Below are 20,894 nucleotides of genomic sequence, written 5' to 3'. Positions count from 1 at the left end.
CTCTTTTAGCAAGAAATGCATGGAAAACAGTGTGCGTCTTATCATTGAGGTTGTCTTGTTAGGAAAATGAGTTAGGAGAAAAAATAACGGTGTTTCTACATTAAGTTAGTGTGTCTCTTTTAGATCGGAGTTGAATAGCCCCCTAGCTCATTCTGCAACAGAGATAATCACGATCTTAGCTCTTTTAGCAAGAAATGCATGGAAAACAGTGTTCGTCTTATCATTGAGGTTGTCTTTTTAGGAAAATGAGTTAGGAGACAAAATAACGGTGTTTCTACATAAAGTTAGTGTGTTTCTTTTAGATCGGAGTTGAATAGCCCCCTAGCTCATTCAGCAATAAAGATAATCACGATCTTAGCTCTTTTAGCAAGAAATGCATGGAAAACAGTGTGCGTCTTATCATTGAGGTTGTCTTGTTAGGAAAATGAGTTAGGAGAAAAAATAACGGTGTTTCTACATTAAGTTAGTGTGTCTCTTTTAGATCGGAGTTGAATTAGCCCCCTAGCTCATTCAGCAACAGAGATAATCACGATCTTAGCTCTTTTAGCAAGAAATGCATGGAAAACAGTGTGCGTCTTATCATTGAGGTTGTCTTGTTAGGAAAATGAGTTAGGAGACAAAATAACGGTGTTTCTACATTAAGTTAGTGTGTCTCTTTTAGATCGGAGTTAAATTAGCCCCCTAGCTCATTCAGCAACAGAGATAATCACGATCTTAGCTCTTTTAGCAAGAAATGCATGGAAAACAGTGTGCGTCTTATCATTGAGGTTGTCTTGTTAGGAAAATGAGTTAGGAAACAAAATAACGGTGTTTCTACATTAAGTTAGTGTGTCTCTTTTAGATCGGAGTTGAATTAGCCCCCTAGCTCATTCAGCAACAGAGATAATCACGATCTTAGCTCCTTTAGCAAGAAATGCATGGAAAACAGTGTGCGTCTTATCATTGAGGTTGTCCTTTTAGGAAAATGAGTTAGGAGACAAAATAACGGTGTTTCTACATAAAGTTAGTGTGTTTCTTTTAGATCGGAGTTGAATAGCCCCCTAGCTCATTCAGCAATAAAGATAATCACGATCTTAGCTCTTTTAGCAAGAAATGCATGGAAAACAGTGTGCGTCTTATCATTGAGGTTGTCTTGTTAGGAAAATGAGTTAGGAGAAAAAATAACGGTGTTTCTACATTAAGTTAGTGTGTCTCTTTTAGATCGGAGTTGAATTAGCCCCCTAGCTCATTCTGCAACAGAGATAATCACGATCTTAGCTCTTTTAGCAAGAAATGCATGGAAAACAGTGTTCGTCTTATCATTGAGGTTGTCTTTTTAGGAAAATGAGTTAGGAGACAAAATAACGGTGTTTCTACATAAAGTTAGTGTGTTTCTTTTAGATCGGAGTTGAATAGCCCCCTAGCTCATTCAGCAATAAAGATAATCACGATCTTAGCTCTTTTAGCAAGAAATGCATGGAAAACAGTGTGCGTCTTATCATTGAGGTTGTCTTGTTAGGAAAATGAGTTAGGAGAAAAAATAACGGTGTTTCTACATTAAGTTAGTGTGTCTCTTTTAGATCGGAGTTGAATTAGCCCCCTAGCTCATTCAGCAACAGAGATAATCACGATCTTAGCTCTTTTAGCAAGAAATGCATGGAAAACAGTGTGCGTCTTATCATTGAGGTTGTCTTGTTAGGAAAATGAGTTAGGAGACAAAATAACGGTGTTTCTACATTAAGTTAGTGTGTCTCTTTTAGATCGGAGTTAAATTAGCCCCCTAGCTCATTCAGCAACAGAGATAATCACGATCTTAGCTCTTTTAGCAAGAAATGCATGGAAAACAGTGTGCGTCTTATCATTGAGGTTGTCTTGTTAGGAAAATGAGTTAGGAAACAAAATAACGGTGTTTCTACATTAAGTTAGTGTGTCTCTTTTAGATCGGAGTTGAATTAGCCCCCTAGCTCATTCAGCAACAGAGATAATCACGATCTTAGCTCTTTTAGCAAGAAATGCATGGAAAACAGTGTGCGTCTTATCATTGAGGTTGTCCTTTTAGGAAAATGAGTTAGGAGACAAAATAACGGTGTTTCTACATAAAGTTAGTGTGTTTCTTTTAGATCGGAGTTGAATAGCCCCCTAGCTCATTCAGCAATAAAGATAATCACGATCTTAGCTCTTTTAGCAAGAAATGCATGGAAAACAGTGTGCGTCTTATCATTGAGGTTGTCTTGTTAGGAAAATGAGTTAGGAGACAAAATAACGGTGTTTCTACATTAAGTTAGTGTGTCTCTTTTAGATCGGAGTTGAATTAGCCCCCTAGCTCATTCAGCAACAGAGATAATCACGATCTTAGCTCTTTTAGCAAGAAATGCATGGAAAACCGTGTGCATCTTATCATTGAGGTTGTCTTGTTAGGAAAATGAGTTAGGAGACAAAATAACGGTGTTTCTACATTAAATTAGTGTGTCTCTTTTAGATCGGAGTTGAATTAGCCCCCTAGCTCATTCAGCAACAGAGATAATCACGATCTTAGCTCTTTTAGCAAGAAATGCATGGAAAACAGTGTGCGTCTTATCATTGAGGTTGTCTTGTTAGGAAAATGAGTTAGGAGACAAAATACCGGTGTTTCTACATTAAGTTAGTGTGTCTCTTTTAGATCGGAGTTGAATAGCCCCCTAGCTCATTCTGCAACAGAGATAATCACGATCTTAGCTCTTTTAGCAAGAAATGCATGGAAAACAGTGTTCGTCTTATCATTGAGGTTGCCTTATTAGGAAAATGAGTTAGGAGACAAAATAATGGTGTTTCTACATTAAGTTAGTGTGTCTCTTTTAGATTGGAGTTGAATTAGCAACAGAGATAATCACGATCTTAGCTCTTTTAGCAAGAAATGCATGGAAAACAGTGTGCGTCTTATCATTGAGGTTGTCTTGTTAGGAAAATGAGTTAGGAGACACAATAACGGTGTTTCTACATTAAGTTAGTGTGTCTCTTTTAGATCGGAGTTGAATTAGCCCCCTAGCTCATTCAGCAACAGAGATAATTACGATCTTAGCTCTTTTAGCAAGAAATGCATGGAAAACAGTGTTCGTCTTATCATTGAGGTTGTCTTGTTAGGAAAATGAGTTAGGAGACAAAATAACCGTGTTTCTACATTAAGTTAGTGTGTCTCTTTTAGATCGGAGTTGAATTAGCCCCCTAGCTCATTCAGCAACAGAGATAATCACGATCTTAGCTCTTTTAGGAAGAAATGCATGGAAAACAGTGTGCGTCTTATCATTGAGGTTGTCTTGTTAGGAAAATGAGTTAGGAGACAAAATAACGGTGTTTCTACATTAAGTTAGTGTGTCTCTTTTAGATCGGAGTTAAATTAGCCCCCTAGCTCATTCAGCAACAGAGATAATCACGATCTTAGCTCTTTTAGCAAGAAATGCATGGAAAACAGTGTGCGTCTTATCATTGAGGTTGTCTTGTTAGGAAAATGAGTTAGGAAACAAAATAACGGTGTTTCTACATTAAGTTAGTGTGTCTCTTTTAGATCGGAGTTGAATTAGCCCCCTAGCTCATTCAGCAACAGAGATAATCACGATCTTAGCTCTTTTAGCAAGAAATGCATGGAAAACAGTGTGCGTCTTATCATTGAGGTTGTCCTTTTAGGAAAATGAGTTAGGAGACAAAATAACGGTGTTTCTACATAAAGTTAGTGTGTTTCTTTTAGATCGGAGTTGAATAGCCCCCTAGCTCATTCAGCAATAAAGATAATCACGATCTTAGCTCTTTTAGCAAGAAATGCATGGAAAACAGTGTGCGTCTTATCATTGAGGTTGTCTTGTTAGGAAAATGAGTTAGGAGACAAAATAACGGTGTTTCTACATTAAGTTAGTGTGTCTCTTTTAGATCGGAGTTGAATTAGCCCCCTAGCTCATTCAGCAACAGAGATAATCACGATCTTAGCTCTTTTAGCAAGAAATGCATGGAAAACCGTGTGCATCTTATCATTGAGGTTGTCTTGTTAGGAAAATGAGTTAGGAGACAAAATAACGGTGTTTCTACATTAAATTAGTGTGTCTCTTTTAGATCGGAGTTGAATTAGCCCCCTAGCTCATTCAGCAACAGAGATAATCACGATCTTAGCTCTTTTAGCAAGAAATGCATGGAAAACAGTGTGCGTCTTATCATTGAGGTTGTGTTGTTAGGAAAATGAGTTAGGAGACAAAATACCGGTGTTTCTACATTAAGTTAGTGTGTCTCTTTTAGATCGGAGTTGAATAGCCCCCTAGCTCATTCTGCAACAGAGATAATCACGATCTTAGCTCTTTTAGCAAGAAATGCATGGAAAACAGTGTTCGTCTTATCATTGAGGTTGCCTTATTAGGAAAATGAGTTAGGAGACAAAATAATGGTGTTTCTACATTAAGTTAGTGTGTCTCTTTTAGATTGGAGTTGAATTAGCAACAGAGATAATCACGATCTTAGCTCTTTTAGCAAGAAATGCATGGAAAACAGTGTGCGTCTTATCATTGAGGTTGTCTTGTTAGGAAAATGAGTTAGGAGACACAATAACGGTGTTTCTACATTAAGTTAGTGTGTCTCTTTTAGATCGGAGTTGAATTAGCCCCCTAGCTCATTCAGCAACAGAGATAATTACGATCTTAGCTCTTTTAGCAAGAAATGCATGGAAAACAGTGTTCGTCTTATCATTGAGGTTGTCTTGTTAGGAAAATGAGTTAGGAGACAAAATAACCGTGTTTCTACATTAAGTTAGTGTGTCTCTTTTAGATCGGAGTTGAATTAGCCCCCTAGCTCATTCAGCAACAGAGATAATCACGATCTTAGCTCTTTTAGCAAGAAATGCATGGAAAACAGTGTGCGTCTTATCATTGAGGTTGTCTTGTTAGGAAAATGAGTTAGGAGACAAAATAACGGTGTTTCTACATTAAGTTAGTGTGTCTCTTTTAGATCGGAGTTGAATAGCCCCCTAGCTCATTCTGCAACAGAGATAATCACGATCTTAGCTCTTTTAGCAAGAAATGCATGGAAAACAGTGTTCGTCTTATGATTGAGGTTGTCTTTTTAGGAAAATGAGTTAGGAGACAAAATAACGGTGTTTCTACATTAAGTTAGTGTGTCTCTTTTAGATCGGAGTTGAATTAGCCCCCTAGCTCATTCAGCAACGGAGATAATCACGATCTTAGCTCTTTTAGCAAGAAATGCATGGAAAACAGTGTGCGTTTTATCATTGAGGTTGTCTTGTTAGGAAAATGAGTTAGGAGACAAAATACCGGTGTTTCTACATTAAGTTAGTGTGTCTCTTTTAGATCGGAGTTGAATAGCCCCCTAGCTCATTCTGCAACAGAGATAATCACGATCTTAGCTCTTTTAGCAAGAAATGCATGGAAAACAGTGTTCGTCTTATCATTGAGGTTGCCTTATTAGGAAAATGAGTTAGGAGACAAAATAACGGTGTTTCTACATTAAGTTAGTGTGTCTCTTTTAGATTGGAGTTGAATTAGCCCCCTAGCTCATTCAGCAACAGAGATAATCACGATCTTAGCTCTTTTAGCAAGAAATGCATGGAAAACAGTGTGCGTCTTATCATTGAGGTTGTCTTGTTAGGAAAATGAGTTAGGAGACAAAATAACGGTGTTTCTACATTAAGTTAGTGTGTCTCTTTTAGATCGGAGTTGAATAGCCCCCTAGATCATTCTGCAACAGAGATAATCACGATCTTAGCTCTTTTAGCAAGAAATGCATGGAAAACAGTGTTCGTCTTATCATTGAGGTTGTCTTTTTAGGAAAATGAGTTAGGAGACAAAATAACGGTGTTTCTACATAAAATTAGTGTGTTTCTTTTAGATCGGAGTTGAATAGCCACCTAGCTCATTCAGCAATAAAGATAATCACGATCTTGGCTCTTTTAGAAAGAAATGCATGGAAAACAGTGTGCATCTTATCATTGAGGTTGTCTTGTTAGGAAAATGAGTTAGGAGACAAAATATCAGTGTTTCTACATTAAGTTAGTGTGTCTCTTTTAGATCGGAGTTGAATAGCCCCCTAGCTCATTCAGCAACAGAGATAATTACGATCTTAGCTCTTTTAGCAAGAAATGCATGGAAAACAGTGTTCGTCTTATCATTGAGGTTGTCTTATTAGGAAAATGAGTTAGGAGACAAAATAACCGTGTTTCTACATTAAGTTAGTGTGTCTCTTTTAGATCGGAGTTGAATTAGCTCCCTAGCTCATTCAGCAACAGAGATAATCACGATCTTAGCTCTTTTAGCAAGAAATGCATGGAAAACAGTGTGCGTCTTATCATTGAGGTTGTCTTGTTAGGAAAATGAGTTAGGAGACAAAATAACGGTGTTTCTACATTAAGTTAGTGTGTCTCTTTTAGATCAGAGTTGAATAGCCCCCTAGCTGATTCAGCAACAGAGATAATCACGATCTTAGCTCTTTTAGCAAGAAATGCATGGAAAACAGTGTTCGTCTTATCATTGAGGTTGTCTTGTTAGGAAAATGAGTTAAGAGACAAAATAACGGTGTTTCTACATTAAGTTAGTGTGTCTCTTTTAGATCGGAGTTGAATTAGCCCCCTAGCTCATTCAGCAACAGAGATAATCACGATCTTAGCTCTTTTAGCAAGAAATGCATGGAAAACAGTGTGCCTCTTATCATTGAGGTTGACTTGTTAGGAAAATGAGTTAGGAGACAAAATAACGGTGTTTCTACATTAAGTTAGTGTGTCTCTTTTAGATCGGAGTTGAATTAGCCCCCTAGCTCATTCAGCAACAGAGATAATCACGATCTTAGCTCTTTTAGCAAGAAATGCATGGAAAACAGTGTTCGTCTTATCATTGAGGTTGTCTTGTTAGGAAAATGAGTTAAGAGACAAAATAACGGTGTTTCTACATTAAGTTAGTGTGTCTCTTTTAGATCGGAGTTGAATTAGCCCCCTAGCTCATTCAGCAACAGAGATAATCACGATCTTAGCTCTTTTAGCAAGAAATGCATGGAAAACAGTGTGCCTCTTATCATTGAGATTGTCTTGTTAGGAAAATGAGTTAGGAGACAAAATAACGGTGTTTCTACATTAAGTTAGTGTGTCTCTTTTAGATCGGAGTTGAATTAGCCCCCTAGCTCATTCAGCAACAGAGATAATCACGATCTTAGCTCTTTTAGCAAGAAATGCAGGGAAAACAGTGTGCGTCTTATCATTGAGGTTGTCTTGTTAGGAAAATGAGTTAGGAGACAAAATAACGGTGTTTCTACATTAAGTTAGTGTGTCTCTTTTAGATCGGAGTTGAATAGCCCCCTAGCTCATTCAGCAACAGAGATAATAACGATCTTAGCTCTTTTAGCAACAAATGCATGGAAAACAGTGTGCGTCTTATCATTGAGGTTGTCTTGTTAGGAAAATGAGTTAGGAGACAAAATAACGGTGTTTCTACATTAATTTAGTGTGTCTCTTTTAGATCGGCGTTGAATAGCCCCCTAGCTCATTCAGTGTCTTGTTAGGAAAATGAGTTAGGAGACAAAATAACGGTGTTTCTACATTAAGTTAGTGTCTTATCATTGAGGTTGTCTTGTTAGGAAAATGAGTTAGGAGACAAAATAACGGTGTTTCTACATTAAGTTAGTGTGTCTCTTTTAGATCAGAGTTGAATAGCCCCCTAGCTGATTCAGCAACAGAGATAATCACGATCTTAGCTCTTTTAGCAAGAAATGCATGGAAAACAGTGTTCGTCTTATCATTGAGGTTGTCTTTTTAGGAAAATGAATTAGGAGACAAAATAACGGTGTTTCTACATTAAGTTAGTGTGTCTCTTTTAGATCGGAGTTGAATTAGCCCCCTAGCTCATTCAGCAACAGAGATAATCACGATCTTAGCTCTTTTAGCAAGAAATGCATAGAATACAGTGTGCGTCTTATCATTGAGGTTGTCTTGTTAGGAAAATGAGTTAGGAGACAAAATAACGGTGTTTCTACATTAAGTTATTGTGTCTCTTTTAGATCGGAGTTGAATTAGCCCCCTAGCTCATTCAGCAACAGAGATAATCACGATCTTAGCTCTTTTAGCAAGAAATGCATGGAAAACAATGTGCGTCTTATCATTGAGGTTGTCTTGTTAGGAAAATGAGTTAGGAGACAAAATAACGGTGTTTCTACATTAAGTTAGTGTGTCTCTTTTAGATCGGAGTTGAATAGCCCCCTAGCTCATTCTGCAACAGAGATAATCACGATCTTAGCTCTTTTAGCAAGAAATGCATGGAAAACAGTGTTCGTCTTATCATTGAGGTTGCCTTATTAGGAAAATGAGTTAGGAGACAAAATAACGGTGTTTCTACATTAAGTTAGTGTGTCTCTTTTAGATCGGAGTTGAATAGCCCCCTAGATCATTCTGCAACAGAGATAATCACGATCTTAGCTCTTTTAGCAAGAAATGCATGGAAAACAGTGTTCGTCTTATCATTGAGGTTGTCTTTTTAGGAAAATGAGTTAGGAGACAAAATAACGGTGTTTCTACATAAAATTAGTGTGTTTCTTTTAGATCGGAGTTGAATAGCCACCTAGCTCATTCAGCAATAAAGATAATCACGATCTTGGCTCTTTTAGAAAGAAATGCATGGAAAACAGTGTGCATCTTATCATTGAGGTTGTCTTGTTAGGAAAATGAGTTAGGAGACAAAATATCAGTGTTTCTACATTAAGTTAGTGTGTCTCTTTTAGATCGGAGTTGAATAGCCCCCTAGCTCATTCAGCAACAGAGATAATTACGATCTTAGCTCTTTTAGCAAGAAATGCATGGAAAACAGTGTTCGTCTTATCATTGAGGTTGTCTTATTAGGAAAATGAGTTAGGAGACAAAATAACCGTGTTTCTACATTAAGTTAGTGTGTCTCTTTTAGATCGGAGTTGAATTAGCTCCCTAGCTCATTCAGCAACAGAGATAATCACGATCTTAGCTCTTTTAGCAAGAAATGCATGGAAAACAGTGTGCGTCTTATCATTGAGGTTGTCTTGTTAGGAAAATGAGTTAGGAGACAAAATAACGGTGTTTCTACATTAAGTTAGTGTGTCTCTTTTAGATCAGAGTTGAATAGCCCCCTAGCTGATTCAGCAACAGAGATAATCACGATCTTAGCTCTTTTAGCAAGAAATGCATGGAAAACAGTGTTCGTCTTATCATTGAGGTTGTCTTGTTAGGAAAATGAGTTAAGAGACAAAATAACGGTGTTTCTACATTAAGTTAGTGTGTCTCTTTTAGATCGGAGTTGAATTAGCCCCCTAGCTCATTCAGCAACAGAGATAATCACGATCTTAGCTCTTTTAGCAAGAAATGCATGGAAAACAGTGTGCCTCTTATCATTGAGGTTGACTTGTTAGGAAAATGAGTTAGGAGACAAAATAACGGTGTTTCTACATTAAGTTAGTGTGTCTCTTTTAGATCGGAGTTGAATTAGCCCCCTAGCTCATTCAGCAACAGAGATAATCACGATCTTAGCTCTTTTAGCAAGAAATGCATGGAAAACAGTGTTCGTCTTATCATTGAGGTTGTCTTGTTAGGAAAATGAGTTAAGAGACAAAATAACGGTGTTTCTACATTAAGTTAGTGTGTCTCTTTTAGATCGGAGTTGAATTAGCCCCCTAGCTCATTCAGCAACAGAGATAATCACGATCTTAGCTCTTTTAGCAAGAAATGCATGGAAAACAGTGTGCCTCTTATCATTGAGGTTGTCTTGTTAGGAAAATGAGTTAGGAGACAAAATAACGGTGTTTCTACATTAAGTTAGTGTGTCTCTTTTAGATCGGAGTTGAATTAGCCCCCTAGCTCATTCAGCAACAGAGATAATCACGATCTTAGCTCTTTTAGCAAGAAATGCATGGAAAACAGTGTTCGTCTTATCATTGAGGTTGTCTTGTTAGGAAAATGAGTTAAGAGACAAAATAACGGTGTTTCTACATTAAGTTAGTGTGTCTCTTTTAGATCGGAGTTGAATTAGCCCCCTAGCTCATTCAGCAACAGAGATAATCACGATCTTAGCTCTTTTAGCAAGAAATGCATGGAAAACAGTGTGCCTCTTATCATTGAGATTGTCTTGTTAGGAAAATGAGTTAGGAGACAAAATAACGGTGTTTCTACATTAAGTTAGTGTGTCTCTTTTAGATCGGAGTTGAATTAGCCCCCTAGCTCATTCAGCAACAGAGATAATCACGATCTTAGCTCTTTTAGCAAGAAATGCAGGGAAAACAGTGTGCGTCTTATCATTGAGGTTGTCTTGTTAGGAAAATGAGTTAGGAGACAAAATAACGGTGTTTCTACATTAAGTTAGTGTGTCTCTTTTAGATCGGAGTTGAATAGCCCCCTAGCTCATTCAGCAACAGAGATAATAACGATCTTAGCTCTTTTAGCAACAAATGCATGGAAAACAGTGTGCGTCTTATCATTGAGGTTGTCTTGTTAGGAAAATGAGTTAGGAGACAAAATAACGGTGTTTCTACATTAATTTAGTGTGTCTCTTTTAGATCGGCGTTGAATAGCCCCCTAGCTCATTCAGCAACAGAGATAATCACGATCTTAGCTCTTTTAGCAAGAAATGCATGGAAAACAGTGTTCGTCTTATCATTGAGGTTGTCTTGTTAGGAAAATGAGATAGGAGACAAAATAACGGTGTTTCTACATTAAGTTAGTGTGTCTCTTTTAGATCAGAGTTGAATAGCCCCCTAGCTGATTCAGCAACAGAGATAATCACGATCTTAGCTCTTTTAGCAAGAAATTCATGGAAAACAGTGTTCGTCTTATCATTGAGGTTGTCTTTTTAGGAAAATGAATTAGGAGACAAAATAACGGTGTTTCTACATTAAGTTAGTGTGTCTCTTTTAGATCGGAGTTGAATTAGCCCCCTAGCTCATTCAGCAACAGAGATAATCACGATCTTAGCTCTTTTAGCAAGAAATGCATAGAATACAGTGTGCGTCTTATCATTGAGGTTGTCTTGTTAGGAAAATGAGTTAGGAGACAAAATAACGGTGTTTCTACATTAAGTTAGTGTGTCTCTTTTAGATCGGAGTTGAATTAGCCCCCTAGCTCATTCAGCAACAGAGATAATCACGATCTTAGCTCTTTTAGCAAGAAATGCATGGAAAACAATGTGCGTCTTATCATTGAGGTTGTCTTGTTAGGAAAATGAGTTAGGAGACAAAATAACGGTGTTTCTACATTAAGTTAGTGTGTCTCTTTTAGATCGGAGTTGAATAGCCCCCTAGCTCATTCTGCAACAGAGATAATCACGATCTTAGCTCTTTTAGCAAGAAATGCATGGAAAACAGTGTTCGTCTTATCATTGAGGTTGCCTTATTAGGAAAATGAGTTAGGAGACAAAATAACGGTGTTTCTACATTAAGTTAGTGTGTCTCTTTTAGATCGGAGTTGAATAGCCCCCTAGATCATTCTGCAACAGAGATAATCACGATCTTAGCTCTTTTAGCAAGAAATGCATGGAAAACAGTGTTCGTCTTATCATTGAGGTTGTCTTTTTAGGAAAATGAGTTAGGAGACAAAATAACGGTGTTTCTACATAAAATTAGTGTGTTTCTTTTAGATCGGAGTTGAATAGCCACCTAGCTCATTCAGCAATAAAGATAATCACGATCTTGGCTCTTTTAGAAAGAAATGCATGGAAAACAGTGTGCATCTTATCATTGAGGTTGTCTTGTTAGGAAAATGAGTTAGGAGACAAAATAACCGTGTTTCTACATTAAGTTAGTGTGTCTCTTTTAGATCGGAGTTGAATTAGCTCCCTAGCTCATTCAGCAACAGAGATAATCACGATCTTAGCTCTTTTAGCAACAAATGCATGGAAAACAGTGTGCGTCTTATCATTGAGGTTGTCTTGTTAGGAAAATGAGTTAGGAGACAAAATAACGGTGTTTCTACATTAAGTTAGTGTGTCTCTTTTAGATCAGAGTTGAATAGCCCCCTAGCTGATTCAGCAACAGAGATAATCACGATCTTAGCTCTTTTAGCAAGAAATGCATGGAAAACAGTGTTCGTCTTATCATTGAGGTTGTCTTGTTAGGAAAATGAGTTAAGAGACAAAATAACGGTGTTTCTACATTAAGTTAGTGTGTCTCTTTTAGATCGGAGTTGAATTAGCCCCCTAGCTCATTCAGCAACAGAGATAATCACGATCTTAGCTCTTTTAGCAAGAAATGCATGGAAAACAGTGTGCCTCTTATCATTGAGGTTGACTTGTTAGGAAAATGAGTTAGGAGACAAAATAACGGTGTTTCTACATTAAGTTAGTGTGTCTCTTTTAGATCGGAGTTGAATTAGCCCCCTAGCTCATTCAGCAACAGAGATAATCACGATCTTAGCTCTTTTAGCAAGAAATGCATGGAAAACAGTGTTCGTCTTATCATTGAGGTTGTCTTGTTAGGAAAATGAGTTAAGAGACAAAATAACGGTGTTTCTACATTAAGTTAGTGTGTCTCTTTTAGATCGGAGTTGAATTAGCCCCCTAGCTCATTCAGCAACAGAGATAATCACGATCTTAGCTCTTTTAGCAAGAAATGCATGGAAAACAGTGTGCCTCTTATCATTGAGGTTGTCTTGTTAGGAAAATGAGTTAGGAGACAAAATAACGGTGTTTCTACATTAAGTTAGTGTGTCTCTTTTAGATCGGAGTTGAATTAGTCCCCTAGCTCATTCAGCAACAGAGATAATCACGATCTTAGCTCTTTTAGCAAGAAATGCATGGAAAACAGTGTTCGTCTTATCATTGAGGTTGTCTTGTTAGGAAAATGAGTTAAGAGACAAAATAACGGTGTTTCTACATTAAGTTAGTGTGTCTCTTTTAGATCGGAGTTGAATTAGCCCCCTAGCTCATTCAGCAACAGAGATAATCACGATCTTAGCTCTTTTAGCAAGAAATGCATGGAAAACAGTGTGCCTCTTATCATTGAGATTGTCTTGTTAGGAAAATGAGTTAGGAGACAAAATAACGGTGTTTCTACATTAAGTTAGTGTGTCTCTTTTAGATCGGAGTTGAATTAGCCCCCTAGCTCATTCAGCAACAGAGATAATCACGATCTTAGCTCTTTTAGCAAGAAATGCATGGAAAACAGTGTGCGTCTTATCATTGAGGTTGTCTTGTTAGGAAAATGAGTTAGGAGACAAAATAACGGTGTTTCTACATTAAGTTAGTGTGTCTCTTTTAGATCGGAGTTGAATAGCCCCCTAGCTCATTCAGCAACAGAGATAATAACGATCTTAGCTCTTTTAGCAACAAATGCATGGAAAACAGTGTGCGTCTTATCATTGAGGTTGTCTTGTTAGGAAAATGAGTTAGGAGACAAAATAACGGTGTTTCTACATTAATTTAGTGTGTCTCTTTTAGATCGGCGTTGAATAGCCCCCTAGCTCATTCAGCAACAGAGATAATCACGATCTTAGCTCTTTTAGCAAGAAATGCATGGAAAACAGTGTTCGTCTTATCATTGAGGTTGTCTTGTTAGGAAAATGAGATAGGAGACAAAATAACGGTGTTTCTACATTAAGTTAGTGTGTCTCTTTTAGATCAGAGTTGAATAGCCCCCTAGCTGATTCAGCAACAGAGATAATCACGATCTTAGCTCTTTTAGCAAGAAATGCATGGAAAACAGTGTTCGTCTTATCATTGAGGTTGTCTTTTTAGGAAAATGAATTAGGAGACAAAATAACGGTGTTTCTACATTAAGTTAGTGTGTCTCTTTTAGATCGGAGTTGAATTAGCCCCCTAGCTCATTCAGCAACAGAGATAATCACGATCTTAGCTCTTTTAGCAAGAAATGCATAGAATACAGTGTGCGTCTTATCATTGAGGTTGTCTTGTTAGGAAAATGAGTTAGGAGACAAAATAACGGTGTTTCTACATTAAGTTAGTGTGTCTCTTTTAGATCGGAGTTGAATTAGCCCCCTAGCTCATTCAGCAACAGAGATAATCACGATCTTAGCTCTTTTAGCAAGAAATGCATGGAAAACAATGTGCGTCTTATCATTGAGGTTGTCTTGTTAGGAAAATGAGTTAGGAGACAAAATAACGGTGTTTCTACATTAAGTTAGTGTGTCTCTTTTAGATCGGAGTTGAATAGCCCCCTAGCTCATTCTGCAACAGAGATAATCACGATCTTAGCTCTTTTAGCAAGAAATGCATGGAAAACAGTGTTCGTCTTATCATTGAGGTTGCCTTATTAGGAAAATGAGTTAGGAGACAAAATAACGGTGTTTCTACATTAAGTTAGTGTGTCTCTTTTAGATCGGAGTTGAATAGCCCCCTAGATCATTCTGCAACAGAGATAATCACGATCTTAGCTCTTTTAGCAAGAAATGCATGGAAAACAGTGTTCGTCTTATCATTGAGGTTGTCTTTTTAGGAAAATGAGTTAGGAGACAAAATAACGGTGTTTCTACATAAAATTAGTGTGTTTCTTTTAGATCGGAGTTGAATAGCCACCTAGCTCATTCAGCAATAAAGATAATCACGATCTTGGCTCTTTTAGAAAGAAATGCATGGAAAACAGTGTGCATCTTATCATTGAGGTTGTCTTGTTAGGAAAATGAGTTAGGAGACAAAATATCAGTGTTTCTACATTAAGTTAGTGTGTCTCTTTTAGATCGGAGTTGAATAGCCCCCTAGCTCATTCAGCAACAGAGATAATTACGATCTTAGCTCTTTTAGCAAGAAATGCATGGAAAACAGTGTTCGTCTTATCATTGAGGTTGTCTTATTAGGAAAATGAGTTAGGAGACAAAATAACCGTGTTTCTACATTAAGTTAGTGTGTCTCTTTTAGATCGGAGTTGAATTAGCTCCCTAGCTCATTCAGCAACAGAGATAATCACGATCTTAGCTCTTTTAGCAAGAAATGCATGGAAAACAGTGTGCGTCTTATCATTGAGGTTGTCTTGTTAGGAAAATGAGTTAGGAGACAAAATAACGGTGTTTCTACATTAAGTTAGTGTGTCTCTTTTAGATCAGAGTTGAATAGCCCCCTAGCTGATTCAGCAACAGAGATAATCACGATCTTAGCTCTTTTAGCAAGAAATGCATGGAAAACAGTGTTCGTCTTATCATTGAGGTTGTCTTGTTAGGAAAATGAGTTAAGAGACAAAATAACGGTGTTTCTACATTAAGTTAGTGTGTCTCTTTTAGATCGGAGTTGAATTAGCCCCCTAGCTCATTCAGCAACAGAGATAATCACGATCTTAGCTCTTTTAGCAAGAAATGCATGGAAAACAGTGTGCCTCTTATCATTGAGGTTGACTTGTTAGGAAAATGAGTTAGGAGACAAAATAACGGTGTTTCTACATTAAGTTAGTGTGTCTCTTTTAGATCGGAGTTGAATTAGCCCCCTAGCTCATTCAGCAACAGAGATAATCACGATCTTAGCTCTTTTAGCAAGAAATGCATGGAAAACAGTGTTCGTCTTATCATTGAGGTTGTCTTGTTAGGAAAATGAGTTAAGAGACAAAATAACGGTGTTTCTACATTAAGTTAGTGTGTCTCTTTTAGATCGGAGTTGAATTAGCCCCCTAGCTCATTCAGCAACAGAGATAATCACGATCTTAGCTCTTTTAGCAAGAAATGCATGGAAAACAGTGTGCCTCTTATCATTGAGATTGTCTTGTTAGGAAAATGAGTTAGGAGACAAAATAACGGTGTTTCTACATTAAGTTAGTGTGTCTCTTTTAGATCGGAGTTGAATTAGCCCCCTAGCTCATTCAGCAACAGAGATAATCACGATCTTAGCTCTTTTAGCAAGAAATGCATGGAAAACAGTGTGCGTCTTATCATTGAGGTTGTCTTGTTAGGAAAATGAGTTAGGAGACAAAATAACGGTGTTTCTACATTAAGTTAGTGTGTCTCTTTTAGATCGGAGTTGAATAGCCCCCTAGCTCATTCAGCAACAGAGATAATAACGATCTTAGCTCTTTTAGCAACAAATGCATGGAAAACAGTGTGCGTCTTATCATTGAGGTTGTCTTGTTAGGAAAATGAGTTAGGAGACAAAATAACGGTGTTTCTACATTAATTTAGTGTGTCTCTTTTAGATCGGCGTTGAATAGCCCCCTAGCTCATTCAGCAACAGAGATAATCACGATCTTAGCTCTTTTAGCAAGAAATGCATGGAAAACAGTGTTCGTCTTATCATTGAGGTTGTCTTGTTAGGAAAATGAGATAGGAGACAAAATAACGGTGTTTCTACATTAAGTTAGTGTGTCTCTTTTAGATCAGAGTTGAATAGCCCCCTAGCTGATTCAGCAACAGAGATAATCACGATCTTAGCTCTTTTAGCAAGAAATGCATGGAAAACAGTGTTCGTCTTATCATTGAGGTTGTCTTTTTAGGAAAATGAATTAGGAGACAAAATAACGGTGTTTCTACATTAAGTTAGTGTGTCTCTTTTAGATCGGAGTTGAATTAGCCCCCTAGCTCATTCAGCAACAGAGATAATCACGATCTTAGCTCTTTTAGCAAGAAATGCATGGAAAACAATGTGCGTCTTATCATTGAGGTTGTCTTGTTAGGAAAATGAGTTAGGAGACAAAATAACGGTGTTTCTACATTAAGTTGGTGTGTCTCTTTTAGATCGGAGTTGAATAGCCCCCTAGCTCATTCAGCAACAGAGATAATCACGATCTTAGCTCTTTTAGCAAGAAATGCATGGAAAACAGTGTGCGTCTTATCATTGAGGTTGTCTTGTTAGGAAAATGAGTTAGGAGACAAAATAACGGTGTTTCTACATTAAGTTAGTGTGTCTCTTTTAGATCAGAGTTGAATAGCCCCCTAGCTGATTCAGCAACAGAGATAATCACGATCTTAGCTCTTTTAGCAAGAAATGCATGGAAAACAGTGTTCGTCTTATCATTGAGGTTGTCTTGTTAGGAAAATGAGTTAAGAGACAAAATAACGGTGTTTCTACATTAAGTTAGTGTGTCTCTTTTAGATCGGAGTTGAATTAGCCCCCTAGCTCATTCAGCAACAGAGATAATCACGATCTTAGCTCTTTTAGCAAGAAATGCATGGAAAACAGTGTGCCTCTTATCATTGAGGTTGACTTGTTAGGAAAATGAGTTAGGAGACAAAATAACGGTGTTTCTACATTAAGTTAGTGTGTCTCTTTTAGATCGGAGTTGAATTAGCCCCCTAGCTCATTCAGCAACAGAGATAATCACGATCTTAGCTCTTTTAGCAAGAAATGCATGGAAAACAGTGTTCGTCTTATCATTGAGGTTGTCTTGTTAGGAAAATGAGTTAAGAGACAAAATAACGGTGTTTCTACATTAAGTTAGTGTGTCTCTTTTAGATCGGAGTTGAATTAGCCCCCTAGCTCATTCAGCAACAGAGATAATCACGATCTTAGCTCTTTTAGCAAGAAATGCATGGAAAACAGTGTGCCTCTTATCATTGAGATTGTCTTGTTAGGAAAATGAGTTAGGAGACAAAATAACGGTGTTTCTACATTAAGTTAGTGTGTCTCTTTTAGATCGGAGTTGAATTAGCCCCCTAGCTCATTCAGCAACAGAGATAATCACGATCTTAGCTCTTTTAGCAAGAAATGCATGGAAAACAGTGTGCGTCTTATCATTGAGGTTGTCTTGTTAGGAAAATGAGTTAGGAGACAAAATAACGGTGTTTCTACATTAAGTTAGTGTGTCTCTTTTAGATCGGAGTTGAATAGCCCCCTAGCTCATTCAGCAACAGAGATAATAACGATCTTAGCTCTTTTAGCAACAAATGCATGGAAAACAGTGTGCGTCTTATCATTGAGGTTGTCTTGTTAGGAAAATGAGTTAGGAGACAAAATAACGGTGTTTCTACATTAATTTAGTGTGTCTCTTTTAGATCGGCGTTGAATAGCCCCCTAGCTCATTCAGCAACAGAGATAATCACGATCTTAGCTCTTTTAGCAAGAAATGCATGGAAAACAGTGTTCGTCTTATCATTGAGGTTGTCTTGTTAGGAAAATGAGATAGGAGACAAAATAACGGTGTTTCTACATTAAGTTAGTGTGTCTCTTTTAGATCAGAGTTGAATAGCCCCCTAGCTGATTCAGCAACAGAGATAATCACGATCTTAGCTCTTTTAGCAAGAAATGCATGGAAAACAGTGTTCGTCTTATCATTGAGGTTGTCTTTTTAGGAAAATGAATTAGGAGACAAAATAACGGTGTTTCTACATTAAGTTAGTGTGTCTCTTTTAGATCGGAGTTGAATTAGCCCCCTAGCTCATTCAGCAACAGAGATAATCACGATCTTAGCTCTTTTAGCAAGAAATGCATAGAATACAGTGTGCGTCTTATCATTGAGGTTGTCTTGTTAGGAAAATGAGTTAGGAGACAAAATAACGGTGTTTCTACATTAAGTTAGTGTGTCTCTTTTAGATCGGAGTTGAATTAGCCCCCTAGCTCATTCAGCAACAGAGATAATCACGATCTTAGCTCTTTTAGCAAGAAATGCATGGAAAACAATGTGCGTCTTATCATTGAGGTTGTCTTGTTAGGAAAATGAGTTAGGAGACAAAATAACGGTGTTTCTACATTAAGTTAGTGTGTCTCTTTTAGATCGGAGTTGAATAGCACCCTAGCTCATTCTGCAACAGAGATAATCACGATCTTAGCTCTTTTAGCAAGAAATGCATGGAAAACAGTGTTCGTCTTATCATTGAGGTTGCCTTATTAGGAAAATGAGTTAGGAGACAAAATAACGGTGTTTTTACATTAAGTTAGTGTGTCTCTTTTAGATTGTAGTTGAATTAGCCCCCTAGCTCATTCAGCAACAGAGATAATCACGATCTTAGCTCTTTTAGCAAGAAATGCATGGAAAACAGTGTGCGTCTTATCATTGAGGTTGTCTTGTTAGGAAAATGAGTTAGGAGACAAAATAACGGTGTTTCTACATTAAGTTAGTGTGTCTCTTTTAGATCGGAGTTGAATTAGCCCCCTAGCTCATTCAGCAACAGAGATAATCACGATCTTAGCTCTTTTAGCAAGAAATGCATGGAAAACAATGTGCGTCTTATCATTGAGGTTGTCTTGTTAGGAAAATGAGTTAGGAGACAAAATAACGGTGTTTCTACATTAAGTTAGTGTGTCTCTTTTAGATCGGAGTTGAATAGCCCCCTAGCTCATTCAGCAACAGAGATAATCACGATCTTATCTCTTTTAGCAAGAAATGCATGGAAAACAGTGTGCGTCTTATCATTGATGTTGTCTTGTTAGGAAAATGAGTTAGGAGACAAAATAACGGTGTTTCTACATTAAGTTAGTGTGTCTCTTTTAGATCGGAGTTGAATTAGCCCCCTAGCTCATTCAGCAACAGAGATAATCACGATCTTAGCTCTTTTAGCAAGAAATGCATGGAAAACAGTGTGCGTCTTATCATTGAGGTTGTCTTGTTAGGAAAATGAGTTAGGAGACAAAATACCGGTGTTTCTACATTAAGTTAGTGTGTCTCTTTTAGATCGGAGTTGAATAGCCCCCTAGCTCATTCTGCAACAGAGATAATCACGATCTTAGCTCTTTTAGCAAGAAATGCATGGAAAACAGTGTTCGTCTTATCATTGAGGTTGCCTTATTAGGAAAATGAGTTAGGAGACAAAATAACGGTGTTTCTACATTAAGTTAGTGTGTCTCTTTTAGATTGGAGTTGAATTAGCCCCCTAGCTCATTCAGCAACAGAGATAATCACGATCTTAGCTCTTTTAGCAAGAAATGCATGGAAAACAATGTGCGTCTTATCATTGAGGTTGTCTTGTTAGGAAAATGAGTTAGGAGACAAAATAGCGGTGTTTCTACATTAAGTTAGTGTGTCTCTTTTAGATCGGAGTTGAATAGCCCCCTAGCTCATTCAGCAACAGAGATTATCACGATCTTAGCTCTTTTAGCAAGAAATGCATGGAAAACAGTGTTCGTCTTATCATTGAGGTTGTCTTTTTAGGAAAATGAGTTAGGAGACAAAATAACGGTGTTTCTACATAAAGTTAGTGTGTTTCTTTTAGATCGGAGTTGAATAGCCCCCTAGCTCATGCAGCAATAAAGATAATCACGATCTTAGCTCTTTTAGCAAGAAATGCATGGAAAACAGTGTGCGTCTTATCATTGAGGTTGTCTTGTTAGGAAAATGAGTTAGGAGACAAAATAACGGTGTTTCTACATTAAGTTAGTGTGTCTCTTTTAGATCGGAGTTGAATAGCCCCCTAGCTCATTCAGCAACAGAGATAATTACGATCTTAGCTCTTTTAGCAAGAAATGCATGGAAAACAGTGTTCGTCTTATCATTGAGGTTGTCTTGTTAGGAAAATGAGTTAGGAGACAAAATAACCGTGTTTCTACATTAAGTTAGTGTGTCTCTTTTAGATCGGAGTTTAATTAGCTCCCTAGCCATTCAGCAACAGAGATAATCACGATCTTAGCTCTTTTAGCAAGAAATGCATGGAAAACAGTGTGCGTCTTATCATTGAGGTTGTCTTGTTAGGAAAATGAGTTAGGAGACAAAATAACGGTGTTTCTACATTAAGTTAGTGTGTCTCTTTTAGATCAGAGTTGAATAGCCCCCTAGCTGATTCAGCAACAGAGATAATCACGATCTTAGCTCTTTTAGCAAGAAATGCATGGAAAACAGTGTTCGTCTTATCATTGAGGTTGCCTTATTAGGAAAATGAGTTAGGAGACAAAATAACGGTGTTTCTACATTAAGTTAGTGTGTCTCTTTTAGATCGGAGTTGAATAGCCCCCTAGATCATTCTGCAACAGAGATAATCACGATCTTAGCTCTTTTAGCAAGAAATGCATGGAAAACAGTGTTCGTCTTATCATTGAGGTTGTCTTTTTAGGAAAATGAGTTAGGAGACAAAATAACGGTGTTTCTACATA

This window comes from Engystomops pustulosus, chromosome 8, assembly GCF_040894005.1.
Source record: "Engystomops pustulosus chromosome 8, aEngPut4.maternal, whole genome shotgun sequence".
NCBI lineage: Eukaryota > Metazoa > Chordata > Amphibia > Anura > Leptodactylidae > Engystomops > Engystomops pustulosus.
Note: the sequence above shows the minus strand (reverse complement) of the source record.